Genomic DNA, 16,228 nt, shown 5'->3' with positions numbered 1-16,228 from the left:
TTCTTTCTTTGGTGTGAATTGCCAAACCCTGTTGTAGGCTTGGTGGGCAGTAGTTCAAAACCCATCACTTCACCCTGCCTGAATAACTGCAGACGATCCAGTAATAGAAAACCACTGTACAAAGCAAACATTCCCTCTCGGGGTCTCCTTAGAATAATGAACCCACAGACTAACACTCAGAGGTCTTTGGCTATTAAAAATGCATAAAATAAAAATGTTAAAGCTTGAATGATAACTCAGATTTGGGCACATTTTGGGAGAGGAAATGTTCGGTGGGTTGCTCTGCTCACACGGTGTTCAGACTCCAGATCTTTCTGTGGACTCAGCGGCAGAGCATCACTCTTACTGTGCACAATGCGTTGCAGACGTGACTTGTCCCATATGGAAGAAGCTTCTCCTTTCTTCCCTTCCACTTCCTCTCCTTCCCTGTTCATCTCACCTTCCAGGAAATGGTGAGACTTCCTACAATCGAGAGGTGTCAAGAAGCCACCACAATTTGAGTACTTGCTTCTTCTTTCCAAACGTTCCCTGTCATGCTTTTGCCTTTGTCAGAATAAGGGCACGATTCATTCTTTTGGATGTTACCAAATGGAACTAATTAAAATAAGTTGTTTGCCCCAGTGAAACTGATCCTGTGACATTACTGGTCAGTTTTTTGTTAGAAGATGACTGAACTTGAGGGTTTGACTCCCCGCTCCTTTGGATTTCTTGTTTTGAATCTTTATCGTATTTCTGAGTCTTGGCAGGATTCAAATGAATTCAAGAAAGCCTGGCAGATTTCCTGAAGGATTCAGACACTCCCTTACCTCATTCTGATGTGCAAAGTTATGATTAGCATGGAATCAAATTGACTCCGGTCCTGCTATCATTGTTTTCCTTGAATTGCACATGCAGAAAGGAGTATAATGTTAATACCAGTTCATTTTCTTCCCCACACTGTCTTCAGAGCAGAAAGTTTCAGTGATATTTAATAATCATAAGTTAATCTTGAGTGGCTGCTGCCTGCAAGCCTTCTGTGGACAGAGTCTCTGATCCTCAGACTATAAACCGTAGAGTTTCGGGGTTTCTTAGGGTTGCTCCTGAACGCTATGATTTTAATCCTGAAACTGTCTTTTCAAGAAGCAGCTCAAAAATTGTTCCTCCTCATTGTGTTTCAAGAAAAAGGTCTTCAGTTCCTCACGTGAAACCATCCTTGGAGTAGAGTGAGCCCCTGTTTTCCACTCCCAGGCAGGAGCCAAAACAGGCTGGAAGCCCAAGCTACTCAAATAAAAGATTGTGATAATTAAATCTAAGGTGACATCTGTAACATCTCTGAAAGATGGTGATAATTAACTCTCCCCTATCTAACTGAAAGGGAATGTTTTGAAGCTTAACAGCTGTGAGATTCTTAATTAATTCGCTTTTAAAGGAAGCTTTTCCTGGGGAGCAGGGGGTCTAATAATCTTTTTTTAAAAAATAAGGCACGGAAAATAGTATTTCTGAAAACTCTGGAAACATGATTTTTCTAATAACTTTAAATCTATATGTGGCTAATATATAAGAAATTCTTGGTCAATGAAAAAAGAAAAAGAAAAGTTTTAGTTATGACATTAGTTGTAATTGACTACCTGTTTTAAAAAGGTTAGAACTTGTAAAGTAGAGGAAAAGTTTTGACTAAATGCTGTGAACCTGAAATTCTCTCCATTTCACTGAAGCCATTTTTTAATCAGACATTCAGACTGGTTATTAAGCACCCAGTGACTGTTACACACCTTAACTAATGATGCAGAGTCAATTCTTCTCGATTCAAAAGCAAATCACCTTTCAGCTTTTAAAAATTGTCAAAATATGTCAGCATCAACTTTACAAATACTATTGAGGCTGACTTTTCATTTTAAAGTCACATTGGTAGCATGTTTAACTTTAACCTCTATTATTCAACAATGGAAACCAATAAAAGATGGTTTTCAGCAAAGAAAACCCAAGAGCCAAGTGTTATTACCAGTAATTGATATAAGGGTGTGTGCTGTGTGTGCGTAGCGCTTGGTCATGTCCAACTCTTTGCAACCCCATGGACGGTAGCCCGACAGGCTTCTCTATCCATGGGGATTCTCCAGGCAAGAATACCGGAGTGGAATGCCATTCCCTCTCCAGGGGATCTTCCCAAACCCAAGGATCGAACCCAGGTCTCCCACATTGCAGGTGGATTCTTTACCATCTGAAAAAGAGAGAACAACTCCTTTCCTCTATGAGATGTGTGTGTGTGTGTGTGTGTGTGTGTGCACGCGTGCTTCTTCTATCCCCAAGACTGCTATAACAGATACTTGGTGGTTTAAAATACCAGAAACATATCCTTTTGTGGTTCTAGAGGCTAGAAGTCTGAAATCAGTATTAGTAGGCTGAAACCTGGAACCTCCTGGTTGACACAAGTCTTAACCCGCCTGCCAATGCAAGAGATGTAAGAGACAATGATTCCATCCCTGGGTCAGGAAGTTCCCCTGGAGAAAGAAATGGCAACCCATGCCAGTATTCTTGCCTAGGAAATTCCATGGACGGAGGAGCCCGGCGGGCTACAGTCCATAGAGTTGCACAGAGTCAGACACGACTGAAGCGACTTAGCACACACTCACAGGCCGAAATCAAGGTGCCAACAAGGCCACACTCCATCCAGCAGAGGCGCCTGGAAAGAATCCCTTTCTTGCCTCCTGCATATTCCTGCGGCTGTCAGCAGGCTGTGTCTTGTGGCCACGTCACTCCAAGTTCTATTTTCCAAAAGATGTCTTATTAAATAAAGTTCTAGAATTGTTTTTTCCCCCACTGAATAAACACCAGACAACTGATTCATTTGCACCTTCACTGATTTTTTTTTAATGCATAATCAGACTTTCTATACCCACCCTTTGAGTTTTCTGAAAATATAGAACCACAGATCTAAGCCCCTTTAAATACTAAGTCATTGGTATAGAGGTCACATGGTTAATCCAAGGGTCTTCCACCAAGCCCACCCTCACCCCCGCCACCCTCACAGCACAGCACCCCTCTTCCCTCCCCAGGAGTCACTGTGCCTCCCGTCTGAGGTCGCCAGAGCCATTGATGTGAGGCTGGCATGGCCCTGAGCGGAGAGGCGAGGTCTGCACCAGGGAAACTTCCCTTCCTAACATCAAAAATATTTTCATTTTGATAATGTTTATTATGCTTGCGTTCCTCCTGTTTTCTGTTTACTTCCCTGACTTGAATCAGGCGTTAGGGGAGTATTTGGAATTCCTCATCCCCTGCCTTCATCAAGGTCTTCTGTTCTGAAGCTAATCAAGCATCCTTTCTGACTCCAGACCCTGCACTCAGCTGTGGGAGGCCAGCTCGCTGTATTCCAGCCGAGTTTGAACTCTTGGCCCAGTAGATAAATTCCTCCATGTATAAATTCAGATCAAAGGCCAAGTGCTTATATTTACATTTCTCCTGGTGAACACTTTTTTTTTTTAAACTTAGGTGTCTTGTTTATTCTCTTTAAAATGTGGTTTGATCACTTCTTTTCCTGAAAGACTGCAGGATTTACAGTGGCAGAGAGTCTTAGCATCCTTTGTGAGAAAACAGCAAAGCTTTAACAGTAGTAAGAAATTCCAGATCCACTCACTTCCATTCTTGTCCTAGAGGAATTTTTCAGACTGTGCTTTCTGAGTCTATGATAAAAGTGAAACTGAAATCCAAGGCAACAAGCTTCCTAATCTAAAACCCTGGGATGTTCCCATTCAACAGGATCCTGGAAACGTAGATCCCAAATTTAGAAGTCAGAGGATTTCAGCCATGGCCCCCAAGCAAAATCTTTTCGGAAATTCAGAACTGCAACCTGCCATGTCCATGCTGGCTCGGTCCTAAGTGGTGCAGAATCAGATTCTCCACTGCTCATAAGTAAAAAGACTCCAAGCAGTGATCCCAGCCTTGTCTTGTGAATAGAATCACTTATCTGCTCTCAAATTTTCTTGGATTCTCCAGCTTTAGAGCTATAACATATGAACAGTTTGACACCAGAGGAAAAGGCCGTTCTTAAACCACTGAAAAAAAATTTTTTTTCTGTCTTTCAGGCTCCACAAATGCAAACTACTCCATGCCTTTTTGCTGCAGTTGGAGAAGAAAGTGAATTTGAAATATGCTGTTACGCAATGCTGGGGAAATGGTGAAATAGGCCAAAGATTTATTCTTCGTTCAAGACAGATTCTGTTTGCAACAGAGTCTAGCATTCAGGAAAAGGACCTCCCCCAAGTCTTGAAAGAAACTAATTTATTTTCTGTTTCTGCAGAGTTTACATGATTTCCCACTGCTTACACTTTAGAACGTTTATTTTATGGGGGCTGAGGGATTAAAAGAGTGTGAACGAACAGGTAACATTTTCCACGATGGAGTTTTCTATTTGGTCTTTGAACTGAAAATAAACATGTATGTAGAAAACCAACCAACATGTTTTCAGTGCCAGATAAAACTCCCTGCTCTCTAGAGGTAGCTATTCATGGTGGAGTTGTTACCTGACACTGATTTCCTGAAAAACTGTCAATGCAACCAGAACTTTATAAACATAACAAGGGAAAAATAACAGAGAAATATCAGGTCAATTATGAAATCTTCTGACCGCTGGCAGGTTGTAATATCCTTCAGAACAAAGTGCATTTTATATCCAGAATGACTTTTGAGTGTCAGGGAAGTTTACATCACTTACCTAAAAACTAATGGATTTATGCTAGCTTCTTCCACCGTTGAGTGAATCTCAATGGCCATTAAGCTCCCGAAGGCCTATAGGGCAAGAGAAGTGACTCTTTAAGGTTGGGTGGTTGGCAAATGTTTTTCCATTTGTCCCACCCTTAAATTGGGCTAAAGAATGTTCTATGGCCTGTTTCCCCCCTCCCGGGAATTCCTGACCCTTTCCTGTTTCCATTTTTTTCCCTACAATAATATAAAATTATATAAAAGTTAAAACAAAACCAAGGATTCAGGAACAAACAAGCAGTGATTGTCCTCTAAGCAGTATAAGTAAAATAGTAACCATAAATATCTTAAATGTCCCACAGGCACATCCTGCAAAAGTCTTTTTGCCATCAGATCCTGTACGTTCTTGCACTGTACCCTCAGTGACCCTGCTTATTAGCTGCTCTGCCCATAGTGTATCTTTATGTGCAGTTTGATTTGTTCCAAAACACTGTTGAATAGCTAAAAAGCCTCCCCATGCAAAGACTGCCCCAAGAATAATTTTACTTCGTGTTTCTAAAGTGTCACAGTCCCATTGTCATCCTCCCCACCCACGTCTCTGTCCTTGTTGTTTATTTGAGTGTCTGCTTCTCCAGATAGCCAATGAACTGGTATCTCCGGAATATAAACCTATTTCAAGATTATGAGGGTTCACAGTCAACTCGTTCTCTGTATGAATGTGCCCAGTAAACAGCCTTTCTTTCAAAGTGAAGCCTTTCTTTCTTTTTTAAGGTTTATTTATTAATTTTTGGTTACGCTGAGTCTTCGATGCTACTCACGGGCTTTCTCTAGCGGTGGCAAGCGGGGGCTGCTCTTCGTGGCTGCTCTTCGTTGCTGCTCTTCGTTGCGGTGCTCAGGCCTCTCATTTTTGTGGCTTCTCTTGTTGCAGAGCTCAGGCTGTAGGGCCTGCAGGCCTCGGTAGCTGTGGTGCACGGGCTTAGCTGCTCCGCATCATGTGGGATCTTCCCTGACCAGGGCTCGAACTCATGTCCTCTGCAATTGGCAGGTGGCTTCTCAACTGCTGGCCCACCAGGGAAGCCCCTTTCGAAGTGATTTTTAAGTAAATCCCTCTGCTTCTTCTTTTTCTCTGCCATTTAAAGTTGCCTTTTCTGTGTTTTAGGGAAAAAAAATCTTACAAACCTATATTCCAAGGACTTTGGGCCTCAGACTTCTTTCCTTACCCGCTTTCACTAGGCAAGTCACCAATTCATTGGGGGAAAAAAAAAAGGAGGGGGACAGAAGCATCCTGAACACAGATATGGGAGAGCCTCACTCCCACTGAAGGATGTGCTTTCCAGGTGTTGCTGGAAACCCTGCAGTTCTCCCCTCATATGGGCTTGTTTTAACTCCTCGAGATGTCATAACTCATGTCCCGATGGATTTGTTTTCTTTTGTGCACTAACCCTACTAGGATACACTCCTGCTGAGTGATAAGCAGTCTCCACTGAGAAGAAAGGTCTTTGGCAGGTTAATTAATGGGCTGATCATCTCATGGTGACTCAAGGCATCCACGGGTGGGAGAAGATGTTATTTTAGAAAAGAGCTAAGTTACCTACCAACTCTTCTGGGGCCAAGACATGACAGAAAAAAAACAAAAAATCACATGACCTTTGGCATGGTGGGATTTAGAAACCTTCCCAAGAAGGGTAGACCCTGATTCCTCTCTGCCTCTGTAACCAAAATGTAAGAAACTGTTAACAGACCAGAAATGTGAGCGCCCCAGTGCCCCGCCACGGCACGCAGACATGTGGCCTTGTCCTCTCTCTGCTCAGCGTCCTAAAGTAACACCTGCAAAGGTTAAGACCCCGACCAGAAGAACCCTTTGAAAACTGACAGAGGAACACACTATAGAGATTAACAAAAAGCAGGGGAGAGGTGACTGGGGACTCAGAAATGTAGCAGCAAGGCAATTAGCCAGTCCATTCAGTTAGTCATTGCAGGTAGTTTCTTTACCATCTGAGCCACCTGGGAAGTCCCTAGGAAGGGCCACATCCACACATTTGCATGTTACTTTTGTGGCTCGGATGGTAAAGAATCTGCCTGCAATGCAGGAGACCCGGGTTCGATCCGTGGATCAGGAAGATCCCTTGGAGATGGGAATGGCAACCCACTCCAGTATTCTTGCCTGGAGAATGCCATGGACAGAGGAGCCTGGCAGGCTACCATCACAAAGAGTTGGATATGACTGAATAACTTAACACTTTCACTTTTATATAAATGTATATGTACAAGGGAGTAAAAAGTAAGTAGTAATCAGTTCAGTTCATTTCATTCACTCAGTCGTGTCTGACTCTTTGCGACCCCATGAACCACAGCACGCCAGGCCTCCCTGTCCATCACCAACTCCCAGAGTCCACCCAAACCCATGTCCATTGAGTCGGTGATGCCATCCAACCATCTCATCCTCTGTCGTCCCCTTCTCCTCCTGCCCTCAATCTTTCCCAGCATCAGGGTCTTTTCAAATGAGTCAGTTTTTCGCATGGGGTGGCCAAAGTATTGGAGTTTCAGCTTCAACATCAGTCCTTCCAATGAACACCCAGGACTGATCTCCTTTAAGATGAACTGATTGGATTCCTTGCAGTCCAAGGGACTCTCAAGAGTCTTCTCCAAACCACAGTTCAAAAGCATCAGTTCTTCGGTGCTCAGCTTTCTTCACCGTCCAACTCTCACATCCATACATGACTACAGGAAAAACCATAGCCTTGACTACATGGACCTTTGTTGACAAAGTAATGTCTCTGCTTTTTAATATGCTGTCTAGGTTGGTCATAACTTTCCTTCCAAGGAGTAAATGTCTTTTAATTTCATGGCTGCAGTCACCATCTGCAGTGATTTTGGAGCCCAGAAAAATAAAGTCAGCCACTGTTTCCACTGTTTCCCCATCTATTTGCCATGAAGTGATGGGACCGGATAAGTGCCCTTTTATGTTACAAACCTATAATCCACATTCACCGAAAAAGTCAAGCATTGTTGTGGGATAGTTTATCAGTAATCAGATCTTCACTGATTGCTTGAACTCTAATGTAGCCATGGATAGAGAGTCTCAAAAAAGCTCAATGGGCGTGTGAAGTCGCTTCAGTTGTCTCCAACTCTTTGCAACCCTATAGACTGTAGCCCACCAGGCTACTCTGTCCTTGAGATTCTCCAGGCAGGAATACTAGAGTGGGTTGCTATGCCATCCTCAGGACATCAAACCCACATCTCTTACATCTCCTGCATTAGCAAGCAGGCTCTTTACCACTAGCACCACCTGGGAAGCCCAAAAAAGCCCTGATAACTACACTTGAAACAAAGGAGAGTGCTGAAATTCAGGAGTCTGTGAACTTGGATGGGGAAAATGTACATGTTTGTTTGTATTCACTAACCTCTAACTGTACTGTAGCATTTCCTTCGATTGTGAATGTCAGCAGCAAACCACAGCTGTGTTCACAGTCCTTGTGTCTGAGTAGAAATCACTAATGTTCTATTATTACAGTTTCTGCAGATATTCACAGTAGCATTTAGTAGCACGTTATCAAACAACATGACTGATTAATTGTGCCACTATCCTGTTATTTCATGTGTAAAGAGCTACATATATTGCTGTAATCAAATTTGATTACCTTTTCAATATTTTAATAATTGCGTTTCTATTGTTGGTCTGTATTCTAATCATGTAGCATTTAAACATATTCTGGGACGAGATGCACAGACTTCATCTGACTGTGTAAGGTATCCATGACACAAAGCTGATGACTCCCGGGGACTGGATGAAATTCTGGGGCCCGCTCTGCCGCTCTGGGATGTGACTACGTCTGCATCTGTGCTCCGGGGCCCTCCCTAAAGGGCCCTGCTCCAGGGCTCCTGGTCTGTTTCTGAGATTCTTGTTCACGGAGTAGCCCAGCAGCACCTGTCACTGGATCCCTCCCCAGTCTGACTCGGACGAGACCCATGAAGCTCTGGAAGCTGTAGAGTGCTGTGACACTGTACGGCCTGGTTAGCAACCCTACCCCCTGGGCCAGCTCCTGAGCTTCTACCCTTTGCCCTTCTTTGGGGTCAGACTCCTCCACGTGGCTTTAGATGCTGCCCCTGACAACCAAGGCTCCCCCTGACCTGGTCCTCCCACAGTGCACACGGCTTCAGCTTGTGGCCTAGTTCTGGGCACTAGTGACTAAGGATAGCCATTAATGCCACTTCCATTAAATTATAGGTTTTTCTGTATGGTTTTCCTAGAACAGTGGTAATGATAAGTGGTGTTACTCAACTCAGTGGTAAGTGACCAGACTTCATTCTTGTATCACCATTGTGCCTAGCATGATGCTTAACGCCTGGAAGGTGCTAAGCAAGGACTTGTTGAAAGGATGAGTACACATTTCTCAGACAATCTGTCTTCTGGCCTGTGGCGACCCCACCTATGTGTTTTGCATCACCCTGACAGCCCTCTCAATTCCTGATACCCCTTCAGAGCCAAGGAGTTAGTTTTGTTTTTTCGTGGCCTCTCTCTCCTCCCTGCCTCAGTTGTGGCTTCTCTATTTTCTAAACTCCCCCACATTTAATCCTTAAACCATCTCAGGAACCTCAGATCTCTTAGGAAGATTCAGTGGACAATAAAAAAATATCTGAAGCTGATCAAATTCAGGATCTTTCATCCCAGACTCGTGTCTAATAATCCATGATAGACTGAGTGCCTACCCAGGCGAGGCCTCACACTAGACTCCTGGATTAACAAGGATGATCCAAGTGGGAGGGGTGCCATCGAAATGGTGCCAGAAGCTATTAGAAGGATCCCGGAGGGAGGGGCCAACTATGGGGGATGGCTTTCCACCATCTGCCAAGGGGAGTTTATACTCATGCTTTTGAGTTTGTTTTTATAAAATCTCCCTCAGTGGTAAGACTCCCTTTCTCTTTAGCACCCCAGGTCTATATTTAAACCTCCTGAAATGCTTTTAAAAAATACAAACTTTCAGATACATTGTCAATCACATTTCCTCCCAAGGTTAGAAGGAGATTCAACCCTTGCCTCCTCTGTTTTGGCAGGGCAGAGCTCAGAGGAGAGCAATGTAATTGCCCAGACTGAGTTTGAGGTTAGAGTGTTTATGTAACAAATCCGCTAAACTTAAATATTTCTCATGGTGTGGTCAGGGCCGCAAGCCTTTGCCCAGGCTCACAACGGTGAATGTCATCTGTTTACTCTAGCCTGTGTGGGCATCTCTGTTTATGTGAAAGGACCCTGCTAGTTTAAAGCCAGTTAATATGTTCAATCATACATCATGTTGCTTACGTGTTTTACAATAAGGACTGAGAAGACAATTTTTCAAAGCAATCAGACCGGTTAACATTTGTGTGTGCGCTGATGAGCTGACATATTGAATAAATGTTCGCTTGGCAAAGTCTTAAAATTAAGGAATTTTTCTTCCCCAGATAATTACATGAGCCCTGACAGTGTTCTTCAAGCCAGCCTCCCGATTACCTTCCCCCTTGATAGAGACAGCATGTACCAGACAAACAGCTGAGACAGACACCCCAAAGGGACTGGAAAGGCTCTCCTGGGGGCAGAACTGGCCAACTGCATGAGAAGCAATGCTTTCCAACTTCATCACGGAGCCAGGAGCCAGAAGATGTTTCAGGGGCCAGGGGAAAAGATGCTGAAGGACGCCCTCCCTCCTTCCAAGGCATTTTATACTGTGGCTTCATTACTGAGTTTGAGATGTGAATTCTCAGAATATCAGACATCCCCAAACTCAAATGTGAATACAGAAAGGCATTCCAAAGCCAAATGTGAATTACCTTTCAATTATTCATGCCACCTAGATTGCCATTAGAACAGATAATTGAGCTAACTGTAAATACATATAAACAGAAGTGACAGAAACAGAAACATCGACAACAAACTGCAGATGAACAGAAAAATCTACTTAAGTGCTAAATAATTAGGGAGGAGGGAAGCCAAGGGAGGTGGGAGGCCATAGTTGTGGAGTGATGAGTGATTTGGGACTCAACTGGAGAGTCAGCGAGATGGGAGCTGGCTTGAGGAAGAGGGTTGGGACTTGGCAGAGAGGAAGGGGGAGTGGTGAGGGCTGAGGAGCAAGCCTGTGGTGGGTTCTGGTTTCTGACAAATCTGAGCTCAGCAAGGCAAAAGTGACAGATGGAGCCCCAGCCAACAGGGAAAAAAGAAAGTACTCACTCTGTGAGATGTTTGAGGTCCTCCTGGAACCTCAGGACTCAGCACATGGAAATAACATTCCATCTGCAGCATTCCACCCAGGACTGGCCCCCTTCTCTGCAGAGAAAGCTGGGGGTAAAAATGCTCTTAAAAGCAGTACTCTGCTGTAGCGAGTTGCAGTTGATTTGGCAGCCAGAATGTGTTACCTGGCAAATGGTTTGGGGCTCCCTATTTTTAAAAATTCAGACAGTTCAGAAACACCCTGGTGGTCCAGTGGTTAGGACTGTGCACTTTCATTGCTGAAGGTGTGGTTTCAATCCCTGGTCAGGGAATTATCATCCCGCCATCTGTGCAGCGTCAAAACTAAATAGGGACTTCCGTGGCGGCCCAGTGGTTAAGAATCCGCCTTTTCGATGCAGGGAAGGCAGGTTCGATCTCTGGTCAAGGAACTAAGATTGAGTATGCAGCCAGGCAATTAAGGCTTCGCCTCAACTACTGAGCCCAGGCGCCTCAACTAGAGAGAAGCCCAGGCACCGCAATGAAAAATCCTACATGCCACAACTGAGACCCAATGCAGCCAAATAAATAAAAGAGTTTTTTAAAAAACTAAATAAATGATAAAAAAAAATTTTTTTTAATTTATAGAAGGTGGCTTGTAGAATTGGTCAATCAAAACACTTAAAAATTCAGGGGATTCAAAGCAACTAGAGAGAACACACAGGTTTTTAGGATAAAAAAATGTGATGCTGTCCCCCGGAAGAGCCCCATTCACTGCCATGAGGTATCCCAGTGCACACACAGGAAGGTAAACAAGAGAAAAACTGTGTTCAAACCCTAATGAAGTCAGCAAACTGCCTGAGAAGGAAAGCTCAGGATTAGCTGGCAATATTGATCATTCCTAAAGGAGAAATCCAGCAAGAAAAAGTCTGTTCTAGCAGATTCTGAAACACAAGCAGAGACCTGGGCAAATGTCCTTCTTCCGTTGCTGGCAGGTCCCAGGTCGCAAGCTAAGCCAAGTCAACTGTCCCACGAGGATGAGAATGAAGGAGACCAGCCCGGTGTGGAGGGTAAGGAACAGTCTAGAAGAAGGGTCACAGCAACCTCAGTAACAACAGGAACAGGAAATAAGCGAGCAAAGGCCAGGTCTAAGTGCCAGAGAAGCTGTCTCCAATGTGTGTAAGAAGACAGTAACTTTAGCATGGAGTTTGTCACTAGCTCACACGGCCACAAACCCCTCCACACTGGGACTTTCCCCTCAATGTCCCCTAGTGGGCAATTGTCCTAGGAGGCAAAGCTTTCTCTCTACCCTGTGGCCAGCACCCCCACATGGAGGTTACAAGTGCAGGGGATCCTTGTTTGTGCCACCGATTCCAAATGAATTCCAGATAGACATCATGGGTGCTAACACTGGTCCCAGACCTGAGTGATGGGATCAAAACAGAGAAATTAATGGCAAAACTGGTGATATTTCTCCCCGGATATTTTTAGGAGAATCCTGTTTAAAATTCTCTAGTCATACAGAATTGTCTCTGAATCTCTGTACCTTGAGATGAATAGCATCTTTTATCAGGTATTCAATTAAACTTCAGAAATGTTTTTCAGTGTTAAATACTGTGCTCAATACCAAATCAGGTTCTAGCAAATGCAACCAGGATGGATAAGAACTTTATACAGCACAGGTAGACAAGTCCATTACAGAAATGTCATGCACAGCAAAGGGATTCCTGATCATTATTACTGATAGTATTGTTTCTATTTCTGTTGTCAAAAATCCAGAAGCAGCTAAATTGAAGCCATCAGATCAATAAATGAACTGTAGCCCACCAGACTCCTCTGTTCATGGAATTCTCCAGGCAAAAATATTGGAATGGGTTGCCATTCCCTCCTCCAGGAGATCTTCCCAACCTAGGGATCAAACCTGAGTCTCTTGCATTGCAAGCAGATTCTTTACCATCTGAGCCACCAGGGAAAAGCCTCAAAATAATAATTAGTAAGAGTTTATTGTGCACTTAAGAGCAGTTCATGAGCTGGGAGCTTTCAAACCAACAGTGGAATAAAGATTAGAGGTGCGTGTTATACAGCACAGCTCATGAGGTGAACATTTGGAGGCTGTTTGGTTTTTTATAATGGTTGGTTATAGCACTGAAGTTTTTCCTAATGTTTCAGGGTTGGTTAAAAGCAATTATCTTACGTCAATTTTGGAAAATAGTTTAAGTTTCACTTATGATTTTCAAAGGCATTTATGAGAAATGACCCAAACTAATGTCACTTGTGTTGCAGGAAAAGCTTAATTAGTTTCACTTACATGGCTTAACTGGTTTTATCTGCTCAGGGAACTTTCAAGTCTAGCTTCTGTTTTATGTTTTACTTTATCACTGCTCAGGAGCCAATAGGAGTAGTTGCTCAAAATTCTTTTCCATTAAATGAATGAATGAACCAATTCATTATCAACATGAACATGACAATTGCCTAATGGCAGCAAGAAATGGGACAGAGAGAAAAACCCTGAGTCAACTTCACTGGGAAAATTGCAGACTTGCCCTGGAAGTCAGTAGAAAATGGCAGTGAAGTTTGGACACATTCACCTCACCATGACTGAGGCATGTCCGGGGGTCATCAGTAATAAAAAGTAAATAATTCACAGAGTTAGAGGAATAAGACTTTTCCTTAAAGACCTTTCATATCTGCTTAAATACAGCTGACCTTTAAACCACATGGGTTTGAACACTATGGATCCACTTACATGTGGATTTTTTTTCAATAGTAAATACTACAGTACTACCTGCTCAGAGGCTGGTTAAATCCATAGATGCAGAACAATGTATATGAAGGGCAAATTGCAAGTTATGTGGGAATTTTTACTGCCCGGGAGGTTTGCACCCTGAGCCCCCGCTCCATTGTTCAAGGGTCAACTCTACTGTATGTATGTTGTAGGTTGAGATTTGCAAGCCTGAGGGACAGAATCCAGTAATGTGCTGGGGTCAGAAGAGTGGGGAAAGGGAGCTGGAGCAAGCCCTACAAAGGGTCAGCCTGTTCTGGGGTCCCCACAGAGGTTGCCAGGAGCTATGAGCACTGGTGTTGCCAAGATCTATGAGGGCTGCAAAACTTCCACACGTGGAGCCAACCCCTGAGGAAAGAGTCCTACCTGCTCCCTCAGAGGCCTCATATTTTTTAAAAAAAATTTTTTTTAATTAAATTATTTATTTATTTATTTGTCGCACCGAGTGGCTTGTGGGATCTTAATTTCCTGGCAAGAGATCGAACCTATGCCCCCTGCAGTGGACGAGTGCAGTACTAACCACTGGACGGCCAGGGAATTCCCTGAGGTCTCACCTTTTAAATGTGAAGCCCACAGACTCCATGGCTCCCTTAGAAAAGGAATGGAGAGCTGGTGGGCTTTATGAATGAATTTAATCCGGTGTCACTTTGTTACTCGTCTGTTGAGGGGATTTCTGTTTTCACTGGTGAGGGCTACACAGGTCAATAGTGATGTCTCGGAACGGCCAGAGTTACAGCTGTGTCCCCAGAGACTCGGCCCCCCGCCCACACACTGAGTCATCGCAGGCAGAAAAAGTACTTTGAACTGAGCAAAAGAACAAAGCTCTGCCGTGACATTTCCGAGGCAACAGAGGAATTTGAGGAGCCATCAGCCTTCAGAGTTTGGCCAAGACAGCGCTTACCTGCCTTCAGCAATGGAAGCCAGGGTTTCCTAACAACTTTGATCTGTATAGTCAAAGCTACAGTTTTTCCAGTGGTCATGTAAGGATGTGAGAATTGGACCATAAAGAAGGCTGAGCACTGAAGAATTGATCCTGTCACTACTGTGGTGCTGGAGAAGACTCTTGAGAGTCCCTTGGACTGCAAGGAGATCAAACCAGTCAATCCTAAAGGAAATCATCCCTGAATATTCACTGGAAGGACTGACACTGAAGCTGAAGCTCCAATACTTTGGCCACCTGATGCAAAGAACCAACTCATTGGAAAAGACCCTGACGCTGGGAAAGATGGAAGGCAGGAGGAGAAGGGGGCGACAGAGGATGAGATGGTTGGATGGTATCATCTACTCAAAGAACATGAGTTTGAGCAAACTCCAGGAGCCAGTGAAGGATGGGGAAGCCTGCTGTGCTGCAGTCCATGGGGTGGCAGAGTCAGACACAAGTAAGTGATTGGACAACAGCTGCTTTTCTTGGATTCCAGATCACCTGCTGCTCTGAACTGTCATCTTTAATTCACTTGCAGCCTTTGGGTGACTGAGGAGTAACTGAGGACAGAAGTTGGAGTTTTTGCTCCCCAGCAGCCACTACCAGAATCACGGTCTTAAAGTGTCCCTTCCTTCCACCTTCTCAGAACTCTGCCATCAGCATGGCCCCAGTCTCCTAGGCTCAAAGCCCCACCCCAGGCCCAGCATCTTCTACAAAACTTCTAGGTAAGCTGGATTGGTTCTTCCAGCCTGTCTTTCAAACATCACTCAAGAACAGAGAGACTCTACACTTGGAATACAACCACAGGTTCATTCTAATAATGCTGAATTTTAAATACAGTTTTTCATAACAATCCAGTTACTTCTTAATGTTGTGTTATCAAATGAAAAATATATTGTCAAGAATATCCTTGCCATTCTAAATTACAAATGGAATTGTTTTGTTTGGTTTTTAATCATAGCAATGAAATTTACTCTGTGCAATTGCAGTGTATCTCCTTTTTAAAATCTATTTATTTCCATAACAAAATGAATCTGTCATAAAGTTAAATATAGAATTACCATATGACTCAGAGATTCCATCCCTAGGTTTAGGTATATGCCCAAAGAATTGAAAACAGGGACTCAAACACGTATACCGCATTCATAGCAAATAGGTAGAAACAACCCAACAAATAAATGGATAAACAAAGTGCGTAATATACAAACAAAAGGACAAAATTCTGAATCATGCTATTATATGGATGGATCTTAAAAGCAACATGCAGAGTGAAATAAGTCAGATATAATAGAATGTTAGTTAATGATTCCACTTGTATGAAATACACAGAATAGGCACAAGTGGCTTGGAGACTAACAGGAAGTGAATGTCGCTCAGTCATGTCCAACCCCATGGACTACAGCCTGCCAGGCTCCTCTGTCCTTGGACTTCTCCAGGCCAGAATACTAGAGTGGGCTGCCGTTCCCTTCTCCAGGGGAATCTTCCCAACCCAGGGATCGAACCCAAGTTTCCTGCATTGCAGGCAGATTCTTTACCATCTGAGCCACCAGGAAAGCCCAAGAATACTTGAGTGGGTAGCTTCTCTCTTCTCCAGGGGATCTTCCCAACCCAGGAATTGAACTGGGATCTCCTGCATTGCAGGCGGATTCTTTACCAGCTGAGCTACCAGGAA

The 16,228-nt window shown here is 43.7% G+C and overlaps 1 protein-coding gene across 2 annotated transcripts in view; it reads left to right on the top strand.

Moving 5' to 3' along the window:
• Positions 1–4,426, top strand: part of MTHFD1L (methylenetetrahydrofolate dehydrogenase (NADP+ dependent) 1 like) — a 174,162-nt gene extending 169,736 nt beyond the window's left edge. For both annotated transcript variants that reach the window (XM_065931123.1, XM_065931124.1), the window contains exon 28: positions 4,059–4,426. The gene's annotated coding sequence lies outside the window, so the exon portion shown is untranslated. The remainder of the gene's footprint in view (positions 1–4,058) is intronic.
• Positions 4,427–16,228: the final 11,802 nt, after the last annotated feature.

The sequence above is a fragment of the Muntiacus reevesi genome, chromosome 3, assembly GCF_963930625.1.
Source record: "Muntiacus reevesi chromosome 3, mMunRee1.1, whole genome shotgun sequence".
NCBI lineage: Eukaryota > Metazoa > Chordata > Mammalia > Artiodactyla > Cervidae > Muntiacus > Muntiacus reevesi.
The sequence above is the reverse complement of the archived record's forward strand: the minus strand, read 5'-3'. Positions and strand labels throughout refer to the sequence as shown.